Here is a 9085-nt window from a genome sequence, read left to right on the forward strand (position 1 = left end):
TATAAATACGTTTGATATTCAGAGGTTATCTGAGAGTTTCCCACAAGCTATCAATCTACTTATCACACATGTGCTCGCTAGGCTTTCCCTGGTGCATTGCTAAAGCTGCAGATGTGAAGGGGGATGGTCTGTATTTAAGCTGCTTCTTATCTGAGCTATAAAAGTGCTTTTTAACAACAGCCACTACAAAACAAACCTCCAGTCTTGAAAGACTGATCATGGGTGTCTCTAATGAAGCAGTCTGTGCTCCACAGAATCCTGTGAGAAGGGTCCAACATTAACATTTATAATGCGCCAAAAATGTAAATTGGCTGATAACTAAGTACTGCAGATTTACATGATATAAACTGAATTATAACAATCTAAACGTCACTGATTTAAAGCCAAAGTATATTAGGGACCCTCAAGTCAAATATAAATCCACTTTTCATTCGGGTTTGCGGAAAGCGTTACCATTATCAAAACATTCCACTGATTTCAGGACATGCATGTCCATGCAGATTTGTGTGAGTGATTTTAAGGCTTAGAAAAAATTTTGAAGCGCCAAACTCCACCATCCACACTCCACATGGTCAATAGTTTACACTTTAAAAGGCTTGACCACTCAACTATGCAAGACAGAGCAGAATGCTAAAAAATCAGGTGTCCTTAATGTCACATCTGATTCAAATCAAATGGTCAACTACAGAAATGTTTTTCTCAAAGGAGAATTTTAAAAGTTTCTGTTTTTTTTTGTTTTGTTTTTCCGAACTCAATAAAGTGAAACATATGCAGAATATTCCTGGCAATATTCCAAACCACTAAACCAAATATATGAGAAGTCATCACATTTTTGTGAAAGCCATTTCATGGATAGACATGATTAGTTCATTCTGCACGCTGCTGCCTGTGATGCAATGACCTGCAACATTTGTAACAAATATTCTTTTATTAAGTTAAAAAAAATGGTATTAATTCTACATATTAAATTTAACAGATTTAATTTAGGCTTTTATTCACATATAAACAAAGAACAAAGCACACAGAACACATCAAATATGGTAAACTGAAGTTCAAAGCGCTTGTGTGACACAAAAACAAACCAACTGAGCATCAATCACAAGACTGAGATTACACCACTCTATTCACATGGATTACTTTCAGAATGTCTAAACTTTTTGAAACAACAAAGTTTTGGCAAAATGGACTTCAATTGAGGGACACAAAATTCTCAGGTCTTATGGGTTTGAAATTACATGAGGGTGAGTGCTAACAGAATTTTTATTTTTGGGTGAAGTATCCCTTTAAATGTTTTAAACATCCAATTATTAAAAAAAAAAAAATACTAATTAAAAAAAAAAAAAAACATAGGATGGTAAATTCTCCCCAGCTATGGAGTAAATTCATGAGCCATCGGCATACGCGGCAAAAAGCTAATTTAGGACCCCGGGTGTGACAAATGAAGCAGTCAGACCGAAGACCAGTGCTTACAGAACATGATATATTGATATGGGAATGGCAAAATGCACAAAATCTGCAAGGCAGCAGCAAAAACACACCATATTTCAGCTGGGGGCTTCACAGGAGACTGAAGGGAACGCTGGGCTGGTACTGTTGTCTACATTACTCAATAATTAGTGTGGTACTAAAGTCAAACAGAAGCCTGAAGTGTGACAAATTAGATTACACCATATCAAATTTCTCAATTGCCTCCATTCTGCTAGGGCCATGCAAGAGGATACATCTAGGACGTATGCAGTAGGGAAAAAAAGGATAATTTTAGGTTTTATTACAGCCAGAACACTTCCATAAAGCCTGTCCTTGAAGAGAAAAAACAGTTTATGAAACCATGGCTCTAGATATTTTACATTAAAAAAGGACGCTATAGACCACACCACATTCTCCAGTGCACACAATCACTGCCATGTACCATTAGTGTGATCTGAAGGATGAAAGGCTTTGAATAAGATTTTGCACTGCTGACATTAGTTTTTCTTGAGAAATGAGAGGCACCTGAGGACAGTCTTAACACGCATCCCTTATTCACACTCCACTGAAGCCTCCTGGTGAGCGTCTAATGTGATTTGACCATATGCATATAAAAAACGAGACGGAAAACAGACAGAAGGGGTGGTGTCAGGCCTGAATACCAAAAGCACTAAAACGGTTAGAAAACATAATTTTCCATTACTACCCCTGTCAGTTTAACTACTAGATTCTATTTTCCTCTCTAAAAAGACTATAAAAGACCTGTTTTTCCATATAGCAAATCCAGACCTGTGGTTTGAGCTGGAACAAACACATATAGGCTGATAGATCTAGTTTAAATATAAAGGAAACCTTTGTCTTGTTTCCCTGTTCTCTCATTTATTGTAATTTACTTATTTGAGAAAAAAAAAAAAATTTAAAAGAAAGATTATAGTCATAGATTGTAAAACGAGAGAAGAAAAACTCCTGCTAATGGAGGAGTCACCACTAATGTCATCACACAAGCTACAACCCTTCTGACATGACTCACTTGTGCATAATGAGGTTATCTGGGAACTCAAATATGACTAAGTGAAGGTTGGGTTGCTTGTCCCGCTTTAAAGGAGGAAAACCTGAAATAACAGAACAATGGGTGATGTAACAGAGCATGCTTAAAGCATTTCATTGCATAAACATCCAAAATTCACTGGGCTCAACTTTATTAAAGCATGGTTCTTAAGCAGGTGACCTTCGCAAACTTCCAAAGAGTCCATAGGATGACTTAAAATTATTTAATTATACTAAAATAAAATTTAAAAAGCTAAAAACTAGGGATGCACCGAAATGAAAATTCTTGGCCGAAGCCGAATAAAATTAAACACTGTGCTGAAGGCCGATTACCGAACATGGTTTTTCGTGTTTTTCCCCCATGTATTTTGACTTTTTTTTTTTTTACCATTGCATGAATTAAATAGCCAAAATGTGCTTTTTACAGTTTTGTCTTTCTTTTCAAAAAACAAAAAAACAAAAAAACAATTACAAAACAACAATTTAAAATTATTTACTGAACATTTATAATATTCTAGTAGACACTATTGCCTACCAGCAAAGCACAATTTAACTTAAAATTATTAACTCAGTAAAATAATATTCTTTGGCCATTTTTAAGACCCCCTTCTTGAATCATGCATGTGTTTTTTAATGTACAAATAAATGCAGCATTGCTGAGCAAAGGAGAATGTTATAATAAATGTATTAATAGAGCTGTTGTAATGATTGTTATCATTATTTTTGTCTTACTGTTTTATTTTATTTTACAGAACAACAGTAAAATTACAATACTAACATTTATGAATTTTGGCCTTTATTTTGTCGGAAACCCGCAAGAAGACCTCAGTACTACTTTTTGCTGACAGCAGCAGATTTATGAATGATTCTCACCAAGCTGTTCCAGCGCAGATTTTCCTCACGCTTTGGACTTTGAACCCTGGCTAACGAACTTGTGCGTCGCTCTCAGAATAAATACAATTTGTGCGTGTATTAGACAACATAACATTCTGTAGTTTATTTACTAATAGTTTAAGGCTATTTCGCGATTTCAGTCATCATACAGTAACCAGCAACAACCACTCCTTTCTCTTCTCATCAAAGACATGTGATGTGGTTCTTAACAGTCTCTCGCTGTCTGTGCTTATGATTTTTGCATCTTTTTCGGAAAGGTTTTAAATGCTTCCACACTGCCCACATGTTTGCTGCATTAGTGCACACCTCTATTTGTTCGGTGAAATTTATTTGGCCTTTTCGCATATTCAGCCAAACATCGAAAGAGATTTTTTTGCTTTTTGCGACCGAATAATTTTGGTTGCCGAACATTCGGTGCATCCCTACTAAAAAAAACAAGGAAGGAAAGAAAGAAAGAAAGGAAATCAGCTAATAAATGAAAAATTGTACTCCAAATCCTAAAAATAATGAATTACAAATCGATATGCCAGTTCTGACCTTGTTTTGTCCTGACAGAACCAGAATCTCCGGATTGCAAGCCTGCATTAGTTAACACTACACTCGCACTAGAAGAATCACTCAGACCCCAGCAGCCCATCTGTGCAGCGGCCCTTATTGTTCTTATGACAGCCAATGGAGACGCTTCATGTCGTCTGGCATTGTCCACAGACCAAACTGGACAGTTAAAAGTAGAAGAGTGATTCACACATTGTCTACTCATCCTCATATTCTTCCAAACCAGTGTGCTTTTCATCTTTTGCAGGGGATACTACAGAAGCATCAACACATTAGCCTATGACTTGAGCACTATATTTCAAGTCTTCTTGAGTTGGGCTGAAATTTAAGCCATTGTTAATTTATGGCACATAAGTAACGTCAATGCTGGCACAGCACATACAAGCTAAAGTGTTTAGTGAATGAAAATTTCTGTCTGAATAATGACAAGATTTAAAATTTTTGAATTAACCATTGCTTTAATATCATTGTAAGTCTACAGATGGATATTAGCTATGCAGTTACTCAGTAATGTATTGATGTATGATTCCTCAACTAGGAAGAAATGTACCATAAACTTTACATGGAAACACTGCAATTCAATTTATAAAGAATTCAAATATGCATTTTAGCGCTGCAGCAATGTATAAATAAAATTGATAATTGGTCATTTTTGTAAATTATTTTAATTAATTAGGTCTGTGTACCATGAAAAGACAACATCTGCCGTCAGCAGTCAATAACACATTTTTATGGACAAAACACATCTAGGAAAAAAAATGAAGAATATAGCGTGACCCGTTACAGATAAAGTGCACAACCTAAGTTGTTCTAAACGTCAGAATGCGTCACGTGTGTGCTGCTGTTTAATGTATTTGAGACATGTTTTCCTCAGAACTTACATTTTATGGTTGTATTCTTAGTACAACAATTCACACTAAAATATACATTTTTCTAAACGATTTCTTGTCCGATATTAAACAGTGATAAAATTCTACACTTAACACAAGTATTTGTATTTATTTTTGAGACCAGTGACAGTAAAGGGTCTACTGTAATGGAGAAGAAATTAAATATGTGACCCTGGACCACAAAACCAGTCTTAAGTAGCAAGGGTATATTTGTAGTAATAGCCCAAAATAGATATGGGTCAAAATAATCGATTTTTCTTTTATGACAAAAATCATTAGGATATTAAGTAAAGCTTTAGAAGATATTTTGCAAATTTTCCTACAGTAAATTACATTTCTGTAATTTTTGATTAGTAATATGCATTGCTGAGAACAACTTTACAGGCGATTTTCTCAATATTTTGATTATTATCAGATTCCAGATTTGCAAATAGCTGTATCTCAGCCAAATATTGTCCTATCAAACCATACATCAATGGAAAGCGTATTAATTCAGCTTTCAGATGATGAAGAAGTCTCAATTTCAAAAAATTGACCCTTATGGCTGGTTCTGTAGTCCAGGGACACATATGTTCACATGCCTGAATGTGCATTCCTCCTACCTTGTGTCAGTTAACAAAGTCTGTGCTTTTGTTTTTCTTTATTTTTAATTTGTTGGTTTTTAATTTGTGATTTTAACTTTCAAATTTCAGCTGGAATTTTAACCCTTTTTTCACATAGTCTCCATAGACACATTCACTATATGTGAACCTGGACCACTAAACCAGTCACACAGTTAAATTTTTCTGTTTTTTTTTTTTTTAAAATTGAGATTTATACATCAGCTGAAAGCTTAATAAATAAACTTTCCATTGAGGGTTTGTTAAGATAGGACAATATTTGGCCGAGATAAAGCCATTTGAAAATCTAAAATCTGAGGGTGCGAAAAAAATCTAAATATTGAAAAAATCGGCCAAATGAAGTTCTTAGCAATGCATATTACATTTCAAAAATCAAGTTTTGATATATTTACAGTAGAGAATTTACAAAATATCTTCATAGAACATGATCTTTACTTAATATCCTAATGAGTTTTGGCATAAAAGAATTTTTTTTAAATTTGGACGCATACAATGCATTTTTGGCTATTGCTACAAATATACCCATGCTACTTAAGACTAGTTTTGTGGTCCAGGGTCACATATTTGTAGGGCTGGGAATCGATACCAAAAAAAAAATCGATTCCTCGATTCCGAGGCATTGGGAATCGAGAGTCGATTCCAACGTCTGGAATCGATCCTCTCAAGGGGAATCGACTCCTCATTCAGAGCCGTTTTCAGTTCAACAAAACTTACCTCTTAAACGGAAGGCTGCATTCCATGAAGGCTGCATATTTCGGCTGCAAGTCATCAAACGTCGATTCAAGAAAATAAACGTAATAAAAACGACTCATTATTAAACTCGTCTGAGTTTACGGATGCAGCCTTCAGTTTGAGAAGCACCCATTAATTAGCCTCTTGCTCGCTAATAGTTATTATAGTCTGATACATTTCCACGAAAAGATTCGTTCGGATAGATTTAAATGAACCAGTTCAAAAAACGATTCAGATGTTATTTCACGGGAGAACTGGCTCATGATGTCCACAATTTTGAGCGCTGCACGACAGAATAGATCATGACGTGTAGATCTTATTTACATATTAAATAAATGCTATTTTTAATCTTTCTATCAGCCAACGATAACTGAAAGAAAACGCAGAGAGCACGTATCAGTGGCCGAAAGCGCATCTGATTGACAGCTACACCACGAGCTCTTATATCATCCTGCATTTATTGCGAAATTATTGCTCTTAGATCAGTGCTGTTGTTAAAGTTCTGTTTATTTTGTTTCAGTGTATAGTTATTTTGTCATTTTCTACACGTCACGTCTTGTTTTATTCATGTAACAAATGCATGTCCACTGCTGAGCTGTGGGTTATGACTAATTTCCTGGGCAATGAACTACAATTTGAAATCAGTCAGAGCTACAGAAAAATAGTATATAGCCTATATATCTTTTTTTATTTTTATTTATTTTTTTTTTTACAAATGAAGCTTCATATTATGAGAAGGTAACTTTATACGACCTTTATACATCCTGCATTTATTGCGAAATTAGCTTCCTCCAATCTAAAAAACAAGAATCGAAAAAGAATCGTAACAACAGTGAGGAATCGATTTTGGAATCGAATCCAATCGATTCCAGAACCAGGAATCAGAATCGATTCCAAAATTTTCGGAATCGAACAGCCCGAACAGTTGCCTTCAAATTGGACATTGTTAAGGAGACACTGACTGTACAGGATGTGGAATTGTGGAAGCAATAGAGTAAAATTACTTTACTTTTTCTTAAAATTATTGTTTTTTGACCGTTTTCCCTATCCAATTCGTAAAAAAATAGATCATAACAGACACATTTTTTCGTACACCACACCTTCTCTAAACAACAACGGCCACTACTACCTCAGTTACTGGCAGGTGCCAACAGTCAACAGAAGCTCATCCCAGAATGGTGAGATAACAGCCAACTGTCCTCAAAACTCACCCAGGACTGTTTTTATTGTCATGAAATATGACGTTGTCATTCTGCTCTCTCCTTGAGTCGCACGCCTTAAGAATTTAAAACTTCCTGAATAATCTCACAGCTCGCGCGCGTGTCGCGAAGAACTTTAAATTGACACGTGCTCGCCAATGAACTATCACAAAACACTCCAGCCCAGTCCAAATGACAACGAGGAGAAAAGCACTCGCCCTCTGTGCAGCTCAGCATGTTTTCTAAATTGCCCGTCGCAGTGGTTTCAAAGAACCCAGTTTGGCTCCGTGATTGAAAAATGATAAACCCTCATTTAAAACCTGTTCTCAAAATGTGATGTTCACTCACAAACGGGGTTGCCTTCAGAAACCCGACACACTAACAAACAAACATTGTCTTAAGCACTACTGCAGATCATTAACTCACCGTTATTCATCTAGAACAGAGACGAAAAAAAAAAAAAAAAACATTTTCTCCTTCAATTGCATTTAACGGGCCTCTCCGGCAACACTGCATCCGCGGTTGGGCATGACATGCAGCCCAGCTGCCTCCCAAACACCCGTGTGCAAGTTTCTCCAGCTCCGGTGACTTCTGAGCCGAGCTCAACTTTTGAATTAGTATCTAATGCAAGACGTTTGCTTCATGCATTACATAAAACATTTTAATAAAAAATGCGTTTGAGACACTTAACCGTTTAACTGAACAAAACAAACGTGTCCGCAGGGTTTTATTAGCTCACCTGCTAACTACTGCATTCACAGGATGCGCAACTGCACTCATTTAAAACAAAAATATGTCAACATATTTATCGTGTAAGTGGCCACGCAACAATGAGAAGCAAACAATTCGCTTTCTTTTTTTTCCACAACTCAACCGCTAATTAGCATTTTGGCTAAGAGCGTTAATAAAGATGATACAGACTCACTTTAGCATGCTAATGCTAACGAATTTGGCGCACCCTGTTTAACACACATTCATAACACTTGTTAACGAAGGGAAAAATAGTTGTTTCCCCGTGTCAAATAAACGCAAAGAGCAGAACAAGTGAGCAAATGACTTTAGAAGATAAAAGGCCTAAATGTGGAAGCTAACAGGCTAGCGTGTAACAGTGCAGAGCGGGGGCAGCGTGAACATACACAACTGATCAGCCGCAACAACTTTGCCCATCAAATTCCCTCGAACCGCTCCAATTGGAGCGGTTCCTGAAGCAGAGTCTGCTTTAACTTCGAGATAAAGTCGGGGAATTGGACTTGAGTGACGGATAATTCAATGTAAAAGGGTTTATGAAGCTACAGAATTACACTTACCTCACTTCCGCAAATCGTTTGCTGCACATTCGGCAGCCGCCATGTTTTTTTTCTCTCTCGGTGCTGCTGTGAATGTGAATCCCACAATCCCGCTCACTGCGATACTGTACAGGACAGCAGCCGCGGCCCACACGCTCGCTGCTTTCATAATGACCGGCTCTCAAGAGCTCTGCTGTCAGCACTGATCTGACCGACCATTTCAGCCTGATGATGAGCAGCATATTGTACTGAAGAATGCACTATTATTATGTGCTATTGATCTGTCTGCGAGTGGAAATAATGGCCAGATTGCACCAGTGCTATTTAGGGCTTAGTAAACTACTTTAATTTTTTGTCAGGGTGAGGTCAATGAATAAAGTTCACTATCAAAAAAT

General features: G+C 36.6%; 1 protein-coding gene across 1 annotated transcript in view; it reads right to left on the reverse strand.

Moving 5' to 3' along the window:
- Nucleotides 1-8814, reverse strand: part of zzz3 (zinc finger, ZZ-type containing 3) — a 37228-nt gene extending 28414 nt beyond the window's left edge. The window contains exon 1 of the mRNA XM_073849645.1: nt 8712-8814. The gene's annotated coding sequence lies outside the window, so the exon portion shown is untranslated. The remainder of the gene's footprint in view (nt 1-8711) is intronic.
- Between the last annotated feature and the right edge of the window lie 271 nt (nt 8815-9085).

The sequence above is a fragment of the Garra rufa genome, chromosome 10 (assembly GCF_049309525.1).
Source record: "Garra rufa chromosome 10, GarRuf1.0, whole genome shotgun sequence".
Taxonomy (NCBI): domain Eukaryota; kingdom Metazoa; phylum Chordata; class Actinopteri; order Cypriniformes; family Cyprinidae; genus Garra; species Garra rufa.